The sequence below is a fragment of the Pongo pygmaeus genome, chromosome 3, assembly GCF_028885625.2.
Source record: "Pongo pygmaeus isolate AG05252 chromosome 3, NHGRI_mPonPyg2-v2.0_pri, whole genome shotgun sequence".
Lineage (NCBI taxonomy): Eukaryota > Metazoa > Chordata > Mammalia > Primates > Hominidae > Pongo > Pongo pygmaeus.
The window spans coordinates 11718061-11734928 of record NC_072376.2 but is presented as its reverse complement, the minus strand read 5'-3'; positions in this window follow the sequence as shown (position 1 = coordinate 11734928).

Below are 16868 nucleotides of genomic sequence, written 5' to 3'. Positions count from 1 at the left end.
TGTAGCACTTTAGGCAGAAAGACTATGGTTCTAGATAAAAAATCTCAAATGCAAAAAGAATGGCAAGAAAATATACCAGTTAGTTTGTGGATAATTTCAAACAAACACTGGCATAAAATAACAATAATGTCTAATTTGTGAGAAGACACAGAAAAAGAACTAAAATACTAAGGAAAAATAATATATAATTTGGGAAATAGCGAATGGATTTAAAGTAATCTAAGGTTTATTATTGTAGTTAATTGTTATCATTTTATTATTTTGAGAGTGAAGATGCTGATTAATTTTAAATTTGTTAGGTCAAGGATAGCTAGTCATATAGTTCCTCTAATCGCTAGAATAACATGCACAGAGTATATTATTTACAAACAAGTAGAGGGGAAAAATGTAAGGAGAGAAAGAAAAAAAATCGATCAACACAAAAAGATGGCTAGAAAGGAAGAGAAGTGAGAAAAAGATGAGGCAGAAAGAAAATACACAATAACATAGTTAAACTCAATTCAGATAAAATAGTTACTGTAAAAAATGTTCAGGGATGCAACTATTTAGTTAAGGGGAAAATTGTAACTGTGGATTTGAAACAAATTCCAACTTTATGTTATTTAGAAAAGACATATGTAAAATACACAGAAATGAAAAGGTTAAATTCAAAAGATGGAAAAACATTTACCATGCACATGCGAAACAAAAAAGTTGATTTAACCACATTAATATCAGACATAATATAATGAAGAAATGAAATATAAAATAAATAAGTTTTTAAAGTTTAATAACTCTAAATAGTATATGATTCTTTAGGATATTATATATTCTACAAATAGGCTATTTATGTTATATACTATATAATATATATTTTAATAATTTTCTTATTTTAATATATTCCATATATAGGGAATATATATATAGCTTATTTATAGAATATAATGATAACTATGTATATTCTATTTATATACGGAACATATATAAATGAGGAAATTATTAGAATGAATTTAGGTTAGGTGTTAACTCCAGTGGCAGTGGCAGGGATAAAATTCAGCTGGGAAGGGGCCTGAAAGGGACTTCTGAGACACTAGTAATATATATTTTAGTCAGTACAGTGTATATAAATGATAATTTATCTTTTAACTCAAAATTTAGGTTTACATTTAATTTTTTTATATATTTTCAAACATAAAATAGTATTCTAAAGAACGAAATGTTTTCTTTAGAATGATTCAAGGAAGCCATTGAACAAAAATTGGTACATTTGAGAAAGAAGAAATTGACAGCCTTGGAAATGGTAAATGTACCTCGTGAAATTTTTTTTTTCAGTTTTTTTTATTTTTTCAAATATTTAGAATTTATTTTCTTTTATTATTATTATTATTATTATTATTATACTTTTAAGTTTTAGGGTACATGTGCACAATGTGCAGGTTAGTTACATATGTATACATGTGCCATGCTGGTGTGCTGCACCCATTAACTTGCCATTTAGCATTAGGTATATCTCCTAATGCTATCCCTACCCCCTACCCCCACCCCACAACAGTCCCCAGAGTGTGATGTTCCCCTTCCTGTGTCCATGTGTTCTCATTGTTCAATTCCCATCTATGAGTGAGAATATGCGGTGTTTGGTTTTTTCTCCTTGCGATAGTTTACTGAGAATGATGATTTCCAATTTCACCCATGTCCCTACAAAGGACATGAACTCATCATTTTTTATGGCTGCATAGTATTCCATGGTGTATATGTGCCACATTTTCTTAATCCAGTCTATCATTGTTGGACATTTGGGTTGGTTCCAAGTCTTTGCTATTGTGAATAGTGCTGCAATAAACATACATGTGCATGTGTCTTTATAGCAGCATGACTTATAGTCCTTTGGGTATATACCCAGTAATGGGATGGCTGGGTCAAATGGTATTTCTAGTTCTAGATCCCTGAGGAATCGCCACACTGACTTCCACAAGGGTTGAACTAGTTTGCAGTCCCACCAACAGTGTAAAAGTGTTCCTATTTCTTCACATCCTCTCCAGCACCTGTTGTTTCCTGACTTTTTAATGATTGCCATTCTAACTGGTGTGAGATGGTATCTCATTGTGGTTTTGATTTGCATTTCTCTGATGGCCAGTGACGATGAGCATTTTTTCATGTGTGTTTTGGCTGCATAAATGTCTTCTTTTGAGAAGTGTCTGTTCATGTCCTTTGCCCACTTTTTGATGGGGTTGTTTGTTTTTTTCTTGTAAATTTGTTTGAGTTCATTGTAGATTCTGGATATTAGCCCCTTGTCAGATGAGTAGGTTGTGAACATTTTCTCCCATTCTGTAGGTTGCCTGTTCACTCTGACGGTAGTTTCTTTTGCTGTGCAGAAGCTCTTTAGTTTAATTAGATCCCATTTGTCAATTTTGGCTTTTGTTGCCATTGCTTTTGGTGTTTTAGACATGAAGTCCTTGCCCATGCCTATGTCCTGAATGGTAATGCCTAGGTTTTCTTCTAGGGTTTTTATGGTTTTAGGTCTAACGTTTAAGTCTTTAATCCATCTTGAATTAATTTTTGTATAAGGTGTAAGGAAGGGATCCAGTTTCAGCTTTCTACATATGGCTAGCCAGTTTTCCCAGCACCATTTATTAAATAGGGAATCTTTTCCCCATTGCTTGTTTTTCTCAGGTTTATCAAAGATCAGATAGTTGTAGATATGCGGCGTTATTTCTGAGGGCTCTGTTCTGTTCCATTGATCTATATCTCTGTTTTGGTAACAGTACCATGCTGTTTTGGTTACTGTTGCCTTGTAGTATAGTTTGAAGTCAGGTAGCGTGATGCCTCCAGTTTTCCTCTTTTGGATTAGGATTGACTTGGCGATGCGGGCTCTTTTTTGGTTCCATATGAACTTTAAAGTAGTTTTTTCCAATTCTGTGAAGAAAGTCATTGGTAGCTTGATGGGGATGGCATTGAATCTATAAATTACCTTGGGCAGTATGACCATTTTCACGATATTGATTCTTCCTACCCATGAGCTTGGAATGTTCTTCCATTTGTTTGTATCCTCCTTTATTTCGTTGAGAAGTGGCTTGTAGTTCTCCTTGAAGAGGTCCTTCACATCCCTTATAAGTTGGATTCCTAAGTATTTTATTCTCTTTGAAGCAATTGTAAATGGGAGTTCACTCACGATTTGGCTCTCTGTTTGTCTGTTATTGGTGTTTAAGAATGCTTGTGATTTTTGTACATTGATTTTGTATCCTGAGACTTTGCTGAAGTTGCTTATCAGCTTAAGGAGATTTTGGGCTGAGACAATGGGGTTTTCTAGATATACAATCATGTCATCTGCAAACAGGGACAATTTGACTTCCTCTTTTCCTAATTGAATACCCTTTATTTCCTGCTCCTGCCTAATTGCCCTGGCCAGAACTTCCAACACTATATTGAATAGGAGTGGTGAGAGAGGGCATCCCTGTCTTGTGCCAGTTTTCAAACGGAATGCTTCCAGTTTTTGCCCATTCAGTATGATATTGGCTGTGGGTTTGTCATAGATAGCTCTTATTATTTTGAGATATGTCCCATCAATACCTAATTTATTGAGAGTTTTTAGCATGAAGAGTTATTGAATTTTGTCAAAGGCCTTTTCTGCATCTATTGAGATAATCATGTGGTTTTTGTCTTTGGTTCTGTTTATATGCTGGATTACATTTATTGATTTGCGTATATTGAACCAGCCTTGCATCCCAGGGATGAAGCCCAGTTGATCATGGTGGATAAGCTTTTTGATGTGCTGCTGGATTCAGTTTGCCAGTATTTTATTGATGATTTTTGCATCAATGTTCATCAAGGATATTGGTCTAAAATTCTCTTTTTTTGTTGCATCTCTGCCCGGCTTTGGTATCAGGATGATGCTGGCCTCATAAAATGAGTTAGGGAGGATTCCCTCTTTTTCTATTGATTGGAATAGTTTCAGAAGAAATGGTCCCAGTTCCTCCTTGTACCTCTGGTAGAATTCGGCTGTGAATCCATCTGGTCCTGGACTCTTTTTGGTTGGTAAGCTATTGATTATTGCCACAATTTCAGATCCTGTTATTGGTCTACTCAGAGATTCAACTTCCTCCTGGTTTTGTCTTGGGAGAGTGTATGTGTCGAGGAATTTATCCATTTCTTCTAGATTTTCTAGTTTATTTGTGTAGAGATGTTTGTAGTATTCTCTGATGGTAGTTTGTATTTCTGTGGGATCGATGGTGATATCCCCTTTATCATTTTTTATTGCATCTATTTGATTCTGCTCTCTTTTTTTTATTAGTCTTGCTAGCGGTCTATCAATTTTGTTGATCCTTTCAAAAAACCAGCTCCTGGTTTCGTTAATTTTTTGAAGGGTTTTTTGTGTCTCTATTTCCTTCAGTTCTGCTCTGATTTTAGTTATTTCCTGCCTTCTGCTAGCTTTTGAATGTGTTTGCTCTTGCTTTTCTAGTTCTTTTAATTGTGATGTTAGGGTGTCAATTTTGGATCTTTCCTGCTTTCTCTCGTGGGCATTTAGTGCTATAAATTTCCCTCTACACACTGCTTTGAATGTGTCCCAGAGATTCTGGTATGTTGTGTCTTGGTTCTCGTTGGTTTCAAAGAACATCTTTATTACTGCCTTCATTTCGTTATGTACCCAGTAGTCATTCAGGAGCAGGTTGTTCAGTTTCCATGTAGTTGAGCAGTGTTGAGGGAGTTTCTTAATCCTGAGTTCTAGTTTGATTGCACTGTGGTCTGATAGACTGTTTGTTATGATTTCTGTTCGTTTACATTTGCTGAGGAGAGCTTTACTTCCAAGTATGTGGTCAATTTTGGAATAGGTGTGGTGTGGTGCTGAAAAAAATGTATATTCTGTTGATTTGGGGTGGAGAGTTCTGTAGATGTCTATTAGGTCTGCTTGGTGCAGAGCTGAGTTCAATTCCTGGGTATCCTTGTTAACTTTCTGTCTCGTTGATCTGTCTAATGTTGACAGTGGGGTGTTAAGGTCTCCCATTATTATTGTATGGGAGTCTAAGTCTCTTTGTAGGTCACTCAGGACTTGCTTTATGAATCTGGGTGCTCCTGTATTGGGTTCATATATATTTAGGATAGTTAGTTCTTCTTGTTGAATTGATCCCTTTACCATTATGTAATGGCCTTCTTTGTCTCTTTTGATCTTTGTTGGCTTGAAGTCTGTTTTATCAGAGACTAGGATTCCAACCCCTGCCTTTTTTTGTTTTCCATTTGCTTGGTAGATCTTCCTCCATCCCTTTATTTTGAGCCTATGTGTGTCTCTGCACGTGAGATGGGTTTCCTGAATACAGCACACTGATGGGTCTTGACTCTATCCAATTTGCCAGTCTGTGTCTTTTAATTGGAGCATTTAGTCCATTTACATTTAAAGTTAATATTGTTATGTGTGAATTTGATTCTGTCATTATGATGTTAGCTGGTTATTTTGCTCGTTAGTTGATGCAGTTTCTTCCTAGTCTCGATGGTCTTTAGTTTTGGCATGATTTTTCAGCGGCTGGTACCAGTTGTGCCTTTCCATGTTTAGTGCTTCCTTCAGGAGCTCTTTTAGGGCAGGCCTGGTGGTGACAAAATCTCTCAGCATTTGCTTGTCTGTAAAGTATTTTATTTCTCCTTCACTTATGAAGCTTAGTTTGGCAGGATATGAAATTCTGGGTTGAAAATTCTTTTCTTTAAGAATGTTGAATATTGGCCCCCACTCTCTTCTGGCTTGTAGAGTTTCTGCTGAGAGATCCGCTGTTAGTCTGATGGGCTTCCCTTTGTGGGTAACCCGACCTTTCTCTCTGGCTGCCCTTAACATTTTTTCCTTCATTTCAACTTTGGTGAATCTGACAATTATGTGTCTTGGAGTTGCTCTTCTCAAGGAGTATCTTTGTGGTGTTCTCTGTATTTCCTGAATCTGAATGTTGGCCTGCCTTGCTAGATTGGGGAAGTTCTCCTGGATAATATCCTGCAGAGTGTTTTCCAACTTGGTTCCATTCTCCCCATCACTTTCAGGTACACAATCAGACGTAGATTTGGTCTTTTCACATAGTCCCACATTTCTTGGAGGCTTTGTTCATTTCTTTTTATTCTTTTTTTTGCTAAACTTCCCTTCTTGCTTCATTTCATTCATTTTATCTTCCATCACTGATACCCTTTCTTCCAGTTGATCACATCGGCTCCTGAGGCTTCTGCATTCTTCTCATAGTTCTCGAGCCTTGGCTTTCAGCTCCATCAGCTCCTTTAAGCACTTCTCTGTATTGGTTATTCTAGTTATACATTCGTCTAAAGTTTTTTCAAAGTTTTCAACTTCTTTGCCTTTGGTTTGAATTTCCTCCTGTAGCTCGGAGTAGTTTGATCGTCTGAAGCCTTCTTCTCTCAACTCATCAAAGTCATTCTCCGTCCAGCTTTGTTCCATTGCTGGTGAGGAACTGTGTTCCTTTGGAGGAGGAGAGGCGCTCTGCTTTTTAGAGTTTCCAGTTTTTCTGCTCTGTTTTTTCCCCATCTTTGTGGTTTTATCTACTTTTGGTCTTTGATGTTGGTGTTGTACAGATGGGTTTTTGGTGTGGATGTCCTTTCTGTTTGTTAGTTTTCCTTCTAACAGACAGGACCCTCAGCTGCAGGTCTGTTGGAGTTTGCTAGAGGTCCACTTCAGACCCTGTTTGCCTGGGTATCAGCAGCGGTGTCTGCAGAACCGCAGATTTTTGTGATCTGCGAATGCTGCTGTCTGATCGTTCCTCTGGAAGTTTTATCTCAGAGGAGTACCCGGCCGTGTGAGGTATCAGTCTGCCCCTACTGGGGGTGCCTCCCAGTTAGGCTGCTCGGGGGTCAGGGGTCAGGGACCCACTTGAGGAGGCAGTCTGCCCGTTCTCAGATCTCCAGCTGCGTGCTGGGAGAACCACTACTCTCTTCAAAGCTGTCAGACAGGGACATTTAAGTCTGCAGAGCTTACTGCTGTCTTTTTGTTTGTCTGTGCCCTGCCCCCAGAGGTGGAGCCAACAGAGGCAGGCAGGCCTCCTTGAGCTGTGGTGGGCTCCACTCAGTTCGAGCTTCCCGGCTGCTTTGTTTACCTAAGCGAGCCTGGGCAATGGCGGGCGCCCCTCCCCCAGCCTCGCTGCCGCCTTGCAGTTTGATCTCAGACTGCTGTGCTAGCAATCAGTGAGACTCTGTGGGCGTAGGACCCCCCGAGCCAGGTGCAGGCTATAATCTGGTGCGCTGTTTCCTAAGCCTGTCGGAAAAGCGCAGTATTCGGGTGGGAGTGGCCCAATTTTCCAGGTGCGGTCTGTCACCCCTTTCCTTGACCAGGAAAGGGAACTCCCTGACCCCTTGCACTTCCTGAGTGAGGCAATGCCTCGCCCTGCTTTGGCTGGCGCATGGTGCACTGCTCCCACTGTCCTGCACCCACTGTCTGGCACTCCCTAGTGAGATGAACCCAGTACCTCAGATGGTAATGCAGAAATCACCCGTCTTCTGCGTCGCTCACGCTGGGAGCTGTAGACCGGAGCTGTTCTTATTCAGCCATCTTGGCTCCTCCCCGTGAAATATTTTTTAAAAATAAGCTAACTAAATACTGAGAAAAAACAGCACTGATAGTAGAGTTAATGGGTTTTACACTAAAACTGAAGATCCGAACGCAACACGGATTCAAAAAATTTTAAAAATATTAAGGAGAACTCAAGACATGGTTTGAGAAGCTCTATCATAGATCTACTAGATGGTGTGGAAAGAGAAAAGTTTAAAATCTGTACATTGAAAAGTTTTCTCAAGTGTGAATAAAGTATTTTTAAAAAATACATATTTGGATGCATTGTATAAAATTATAGAACCATAAAAATTTAAAAAGAATCCTAAATACAATGTAAGAAAATAGACTTATAAATGTCTATAGAATAGTAAATTCAGATTAAAACTAGATTTCCCGTGAGAAGTGATAGATGCTGAAGAGACAGATTAATATGGATAAAGTAATCAGGGTAAACAACTACACCAAGTTGTGATTCTAAATCCCTTTAATAGTGAAGGCAAATTAAAATAATATTTAGAGACACAAATAACAGAAAATAATTACCCACAGATCTTTGTTGAAAAAAACTACTAAAGGATGATTTTCAGCAAAAATAAAAATGGAATATTTTAGGTTTAAAGTATCAATCCATCAAAAAGATGCACTTCTAAATTTGTATCCCCCTGATAAGATAGCTTCATAATATATGAGTCAGAAATTAACAGAAAAAAAGAATAACATTATAATCACGTCTGATAATTGTGTTATATACATCTTCAACATTCTGATTAAATTTTGACTACTTTACATGTCATTTACCAAAAGATGTGGTTTAAAATCTAAAATCTGCCACTATGATGGAAATTTAGGTTTCATTTATATATATCTTTTAAATCTGACCATGTACATACCTTATTATAACCCCACAATTTTAATCACCAACAAAAATGCTTACATACATAAACCAAAAATTATGTTCAAGCATGTTCATAACAGGTGGGCGCAGTGGCTCACGTCTGTAATCCCAGCACTTTGAGAAGCCAAGGCAGGAGGATTGCTTGAGCACAGGAGTTTGAGACCAGCCTGGGAAACATGGTGAGACCCCATCTCTATAAAACAAACAAATAACAATTATCCAGGCGCGGTGGAGTGCACCTGAGGTAGGAGAATCACTTGAGCCCAGGAAGTGGAGGCTGCCATGAGCCCGTTCACACCACTGCATTCCAGCCTGGGAAACAGAGCAAGAACCTATCTAAAAAAAGGTTCGGCCGGGCAGGGTGGCTCACGCGTGTAATCCCAGCACTTTGGGAGGCCGAGGCGAGTGGATCGCGAGGTCAGGAGATCGAGACCATCCTGGCTAACACGGTGAAACCCCGTCTCTACTAAAAAATACAAAATAAATTAGCCAGGCGTGGTGGCGGGCGCCTATAGTCCCAGCTACTGGGGAGGCTGAGGCAGGAGAATGGCGTGAACCCGGGAAGCGGAGCCTGCAGTGAGCCGAGATCGCACCACTGCACTCCAGCCTGGGCGACAGAGCGAGACTCCGCCTAAAAAAAAAAAAAGTTCGTAACAGCATTATTTGTAAGGTATCCAGATGGAGACAACCTATGTGTCTAACCACCGAAGAAGGGATAAATTAATTCTAGTATATTGATATAATGCAATACTACACAACAGTGGAAATAAGCACACCTCACATACATCATAATGTTGAATAAAAAAGCTAAATAGTGTATGATTTCGCTTACATTTAGTACAAACACAAGCTGAACTAATCTGTGGGACTCAAAGTCAGAAAAGGGGTTATATTTTGGAAGAAGTTGTTAGTTCTAGGTGAGAAAAATGAAGGAGATATTTGGGTGTCTTAATCTGGCTGGTGGTTACTGTGTTACAAACTCAAGTTGTACCAGGGCAGTAAGTAAAATATTTATTTAAAAAATAGAGGCATATGGTTTAAACAGTCAGCTAATTCTGTAAGTTTGTTTGTTTTATCTTACAAAATGGCAGCCCATAGTCCTCCACTTCCATTTTCATCATCCCAGCCACTTTATCTTTTTCAGCTGATTATTTTTGTATTATGTGTAGGTCTCTAAATATCATATGTTTATTGCTACTTTTATTTTTTAGTATTCTGTATTATCATTTGACACTCACCAAATAGATAAGAAAATAACTTCCTTTCCAGATGACACCATTTCACCACATATACACATCCTTAACAAATCCCTATAATTTCAATATAGTTATAATGTAATTTGGTTAAATCAATATTCAGTATTTGTAAAATTACAACTATTTAAGTGCTACTCATAATTGAGCCAAATGGTAAACCTCAGTAAAATTTTCCCCTGCATAATTTTTTTCATCAAAATTAATATTTGTCATTTATCTACAAATTCAAAAATGTTTTGGAGATATTCAGATGAATTAGGTATTCTGTCAATTTTGCATTCGTCATAAAATGACCACCACAGTTAGCCTGAGCTCTGTCTTCACCGTTTGGTGTTTCTCTTGCCTCACATTTCTCTTGTGACCAGATCTCTTATTTCTATAAATCATACGTTTCTTTATCTATAAGTTGTATGTTACTCTTTTATTATTATTATTTATTTATTTTTTTGCTGAGCAAATTCTGAAGTAGCCATCTGAAATGAGATGAGTGTTTTAGAGATTATTCTGAAGAACATACATCTGTAAAATGATCTTTCTTCCATCTTGACAATTAATTTGTGGCTGAGTATAGAATTCTAGTGATTGAAAATCATTTTCTTTCAGGAACTTGAAGGCTATTTTTTTTGCCATCTAGATGCTGTTATTTAAAGCTTCAGCTATTCTGATTCTTGATTCAGTATATAGGACCTAAATTATTTATTGGTCTAGAATCCTACAGAAATTCCTCTTTGTCCTGACTGTTTCAATATTTTCTGATGTGCTTTGCCCTAGGTAAGAGAATGGCAAAATTTTTCTGTAAAAGGTTTGATATAGCTTGGCACTGTGTCCCCGCCCAAAATCTCAACTCTCATAATCCCCACCTGTCAAAGGCAGGCCCAGGTGGAGATGATTGAATCATGAGGGTGGTTTCCCCATGCTGTTCTCGTGATACTGAGGGCGTTCTCACAAGATCTGATGGTTTCATAAGCGTCTGGCATTTCCCCTGCTTGCACTCGCTTCGTCCTGCCACCCTGGGAAGGTGGCTGTTTCTCCTTTGCCTTCCACCATGATTGTAAGTTTCCTGAGGCCTCCCCAGCCATGCAGAACTGTGAGTCAATTAAACCTGTCTCCTTTATAAATTATGCAGTCTTAGGTATTTCTTCACAGCAGTGTGAGAACTGACTAATACAGGGTCTGGTAATAGATATTTCAGGCTTTGTGGGCCATGCAGCCTGTGCTACAGCTACTCAACACTGTCATATTGTAAAAACAGCCCATAGACAATACATAACCACATGGGCATGAATGTGTCCCAATGAAACTTTTTTTTTCTTTTTTTAAATAGGTGGCAAGCTGGATTTAGCCCATGGGTCACAGTGCCAACATTTTACCTAGGTCATTGTTTATTTATTGTTTTAAGCATTCTGTGGGGCTTTTTAATTGAGAAACTCGTATCCTTTAGTTCTGAGAAAATGTCGTTATACTATTACATTTTTAACTTCCTGCTTTTAATTCTTCTTTTTCTCTCTCTGAAACTCATTATTTACATATTTGTTCTTCTGAACTGAACTTTCCAATTTTATTTTGCATATTTAATATATGTTTTTCATTTTTGTTTTGGCAAAATTATTCATACTAATTTTTCCAAATTTCTACTGAGTTTTTAAAAATTTCAAAAAAAATAAAAATTTTCAAATAGCTCTTATTTTATAATAATTGTTGTTTTAATACACACTGTTTTTCTTTCATGACTGTAATATCTTCTCTTAACTCTAGAAACATAAACGATATCAATGCATAATCTTATTTCCTGCAGGTTTCTTGTCTTCTGTTTTATAAAAATCTTTTATATAAGTTTTAATCAGATGATTTGTAATTCTTATTTGTCAAATATTATTTAAAAATTTGGAATTTGGAAGCTTTAAATTATACAGTGGATCCTGTGATATATTAACCTCATCCAGAAGATATCTAATAGGGCCTGTTAGTTGTAAAACTTTGAATGTTAATACCTTTGTGCCTTTTCTCTTGGGCTAGTGAGACTGCCCAGAAATTTCACTAAAATCCTACTTGGAAAGTGAAGGTTCTGGCAATGGTGGTGGGAACATTGGTTTCTAAGTAAGCAAAGCACACCAGGACGCTCAACAGCCAGACCACAAATATTAACTAAATCTCCTTGTTTTCCCTTTTCTACCTCCAACCTTATTAATACCTCCTGGCCCCAAGACCATAGGCCCTTTTCTCCAGAGAAGTAATATACAATATTTTGCCAGACCAAAGCAACAGTAGTCATTTAACTTTATGAAGTGAGTGGGGATGTTTAAAACTATAAAAAACTTTCCACCAATTTGCTTTATTACAGCCATGTTATCTTTCTTTCCACTGACTCATTACCAGTAATCAAGGGTCACAGATTAATGAGCCTTATATAATTTCAGTTGTATAATGCATTTTGATCTCATTTTTCCTTCTACTGATTTATGATTGAGTTTCCTTGGAGCTGTTGATTATTTTATTATCAATTCACCTGACTTGTAACTTCTCAGATTGTGCTAATGTTCTATCTTCTTTCATTTTCTACATCTTTGTGGGTTTACTGCTCATTTAAATTCAGACATACCAAAAATCACACAAACATGAGTTTTAAATTCCCATTAAACAGTAGAATCTCAGAGTGGTTAAATACAACCAGGCTATATAATAATTATAAAATATATGCTTAAAGCCAAATAAAAGAGAAGTTAAAAATAACTGAATACAAACATATACAAATACTAATTGAAATAAAGTTTATTGATTAATTTATTAAGACTTTACAAACACTGTTAATAGATCCATTTTATTTGTATAGGTAATGCTCAATAAAAATATAATAGTCATAAACATATTTGTTCCTAACAACATAGATGGTTGTGTGTGAAGTAAACACTTAACAGAATTCATGGGAAAAAGAACAGATCTGATATCATAGCAAGAGATTTTAACATACTTCCTTCAGAATCTAAAGATAAAATAGAGCAAAAGTAATACAAAAAGGAACTTTATATACACTCATGTGCTGCATAACAGCATTTGGGTCAATGACAGACTGTGTAAATGATGATGTCTTACAAGATTATAATAGAGCTGAAAAATTCTTGTCTCTTAGTAAGGTGATTGGCATTGTGACATTGTAGCAAAATGCATTACCAACTTGTTTGTGATGATGTTGGTGTAAACAAATGTATTAATTCATTTTTATGCTGCTAATAAAAACATACCTGAGACTGGGTATTTATACAGGAAAGAGGTTGATTGGACTCACAGTTCCACATGGCTGGTGAGGCCTCACAATCATGGTGGAAGGCAAAGAGGAGCAAGTCACATCTGACATGGATAGCAGCAGGCAAAGAGACAGCTTGTGCGGGGAAACTCCATCTTTTAAAACAATCAGATCTCATGAGATTTATTCGCTATCTGGAGAACAGCACAAGAAAGACCCACCCTCATGATTCAATTACCTCCCACCAGGTCTCTCCCACAACACGTGGGAATTGCAGGAGCTACAGTTCAAGATTAGATTGTGGAGGGGACACAGTCAAACCACATCAACAAATGTATTGCATTGTCACTGTATGAATTATATAGCACATACAAGTATGTAGAGTACATAATACCTGATAATTATAATAAATAGCTATGTTACTGGTTTATTTACTATACTATATGTTTACCATTATTTTACAGTGTACTCCTTTTACTTATTAAAAAAAAGGTTAGAATAAAACAGCCTCAGACAGATCCTTCAGGAAGTATTTCAGAAGAAGGCATTGTTTTCATAGATGATAGTTGCATTTGTATTCTTCCTGAACACCTTCCATTGTGATAAGATGTAGAGGTAGAAGACAGTTGATGATCTCAGTCCTGTGTAGTCCTAGGCTAATATGTGTGTTAGTGTCTTCAGTTTTTAATAAAAAAGCTTAAAAAGCAAAAAAAAAAAAGGAGAAAAGCTTATTGAATAAGGATATATAGAAATAAAATATTTTGCTACAGCTATACAGCATGCTTGTATTTTAAATTGTTATTATGATAGAGTCAAAAAAGTTAAAATTGAAAAACATTATAAGGTAAACAAGTTATAGTAAGCTAAGGTTAACATGTTTTTGAAGAAAGAAAATATATTTTAATACATTTAATGTAGCTTAAGTGTACAGTGTTTACAACATCTACAGCAGTATAAAGTAATGTCCTAGGCCTTCACATTCACTTACTGATTCACTCAGAGAAACTTCCAGTCTGCAAAGTTTTATTCATGATAAGTGACTGATATGGTTTGGCTCTGTGTCCCCACCCAAATCTCATGTCGAACTGTAATCCCCACGTATTGGGGAAGGGACCTGGTGGGAGGTGATTGGATCACGACAGCAGTTTCCCCCATGCAGTTCTTGTGATAGTGAGTGAATTCTCACAAGATCTGATGGTTTAAAAGTGTGTGGCAGTTCCCCCTTTGCTGTCTCTTCTGCCACCAAGTGAAGAAGGTGCTTACTCCCTCCCCTTTGCCTTCCGCCATGATTGTAAGTTTCCTGAGGCCTCCCAGTCATGCTTCCTGTTAAGCCTATGGAACTGTGAGCCAATTAAACCTCTTTCTTCATAAATTACCCAGTCTCAGGAAGTTCTTTACAGCAGAGTGAAAATGGATTAATACAGTGCCCTATACGGCTGTAGTATTTTTTATCATTTATATGGTATTTTTATTATACCTTTTTTGTGTTTAGATATATAAACACTTTTTTTATTTTTTTTGAGATGGAGTTTCGCTCTTATTGCCCAGACTGGAGTGCAATGGCATGATCTCGGCTCACCGCAATCTCTGCCTCTCGAGTTCAAGCAATTCTCCTGCTTCAGCCTCCCGAGTAGCTGGGATTACAGGCATGTGCCACCATGCCTGTCAAATTTTTGTATTTTTAATAGAGATGGGGGTTTCTCCATGTTGGTCAGGGTGGTCTCGAACTCCCGACCTCAGGTGATCCACCCACCTCGGCCTCCCAAAATGCTGGGATTACAGGTGTGAGCCACTGCACCTGGCCTACCATTGTTTTACAATTGCCTGTAGTATCACTGCAGTAACATGCTGTCCAGATTTGTAGCCTAAGAGCAGCAGGCTATATCATATAGCTTAGGCATGTAGTAGGCTACATCCTCTACATTTTATGATGTTTGCACACTGACAAAATTGTCTATATGATGTTTTGCCCAGAGTGTAAATGTATTCCTGTTGTTAACACATGCCTACATATATATATTTATATGTGTGTATATATCTGTGTATGTGTGTGTGCATATATGTGTACCCACAGGGTTATATATATATGAATAAATACACACACACACTTATCTTTTCCCCATGTATATTTTAAGAGTAACTGTTTAGGCTATATGTTTATCTTGCAGTGGGACTGGAGTGTAAGAAGTGCAAATTATGAAATTAGTGATATATCCTACTTCTATTTTTCCCTTCTGTGCTCAGCTTCATTTGTCTTATTTTCCTTCTGCAGAATCTTTATCAGGCACTTAATTTGGCTAGTTTGGATTTAGTATAATTATTTTTGAATTCCTCAAGGTAATTTAGAAGATATTCTTCAAAATTAAAAAAAAAATAAAGAAATACCAACTCTCACTTTTTAGATGTATTGAAAATATAAAACATGTATTATATTCTCTGTCCATTAATAAAAACAAACATATGAACAAAAACACCGAAATAAGTCTCTGTGTGCATAACCACATGGGCATACATAACCACATGGGCATGAATGTGTTCCAATGAAACACTTTTTTTATTTTCAAAAATAGATGGCAAGCAAGATTTGGCCTATGGGTCATATTGCCAATATTTTACCTAGGACATTGTTTATCTATTGTTTTAAGCATTCTGTGGGTCTTTTCAATTGAGAAGTTCGTATCCTTTAGTACTGAGAAAATTTTCTTATACTATTACATTTTTAATTTCCTGCTTTTAATTCCTCTCTTTTCTCTCTCTGAAACTCTTATTATTTACATATTGGTTCTTCTGACCTTAACTTTCCAATATTTTATTTTGTATATTTAATATCTTTGTGTTTTTTATTCAGGCTTTTATATGTGCCTCTCAATAAATATTTGTTTATTGAGTGAAATCCAGATTTGCTTATTGCTTTCTCTTTTCTCTTTGTATTCTTTGTAACTGAAACATATATGGATATGGAGAGATTTATAAACATATTGCAAATGGTTCATTAAAAGACTTAGTTATATTATAAATTATTCATTGTTACAGGATTACTCATCACATCTAATCACCCCTTTTTTTTTTTTTTTTTTTTTTTTTTGAAGTAAGGTCTCACTCTGTTGCCCAGGCTGGAGTGCAGTGGGATGATCGCAGCTACTGCAGCCTTGACCTTCTGGGCTCAACTGATCCTCCTACTTTAGCTTCCCAAGTAGCTGGGACTACAGGCAGGTATCACCACACCCAGCTAATTTATTTGTATATATTTGTATATATATACACAAATATATATACAACAGGTGGGGTTTTGCTATATTGGATTCAAGCTATCCACTGGGCTAAATCTATCTTCTGGCCTCAGCATCTGAAAGTGCTGGCATTACAGGCATGAGCCACTGTACCCAGCCTAACCCATTTAATCCTAATAAGACTAACAAGGTACATATTACCCTCTTTATCTTAAAGGAAATAACAATGCACAGAGTTTAACTAACAAATCTAAGAAGTAGATTATAGATACAGGATTTGAACCAGAGCATTTGTGTTCTAAATCCATACTCAGCCAATGTTGTATTACACTTTGCAGAGGACAATATATGAATATGTCATGTCTATATTGTGTCTAGCAATAAACCTGGGCTTAAGACAACAGATATTGTGACGGCTTTAACTTCTTGGATTGCTAAATCTAGAGAAATTTTCTTTGTTCATTTTGCGCTGCTCGACAAAATATCTGAGACTGGGTAATTTACACAACAGAAATGTGTTGGCTCATACTTTTTGAAGAGTGGGGTGTCCAAGAGCAAAGGGCTGATATCTGGTGAGGGCATTCCTGCTGTATCATCTCGTAGTGGAAGGTGAGAATATTAGAAAAAAGCAAGAGCTCAAACTCACATCCTTAAGCCTTTTTATAATCATCATGAGTCCGTTCCTAAAGGTGGAGCCCTCTAGGCTTAAACACCTCATATTATACCCCATCTTCCAGCTGTGTTG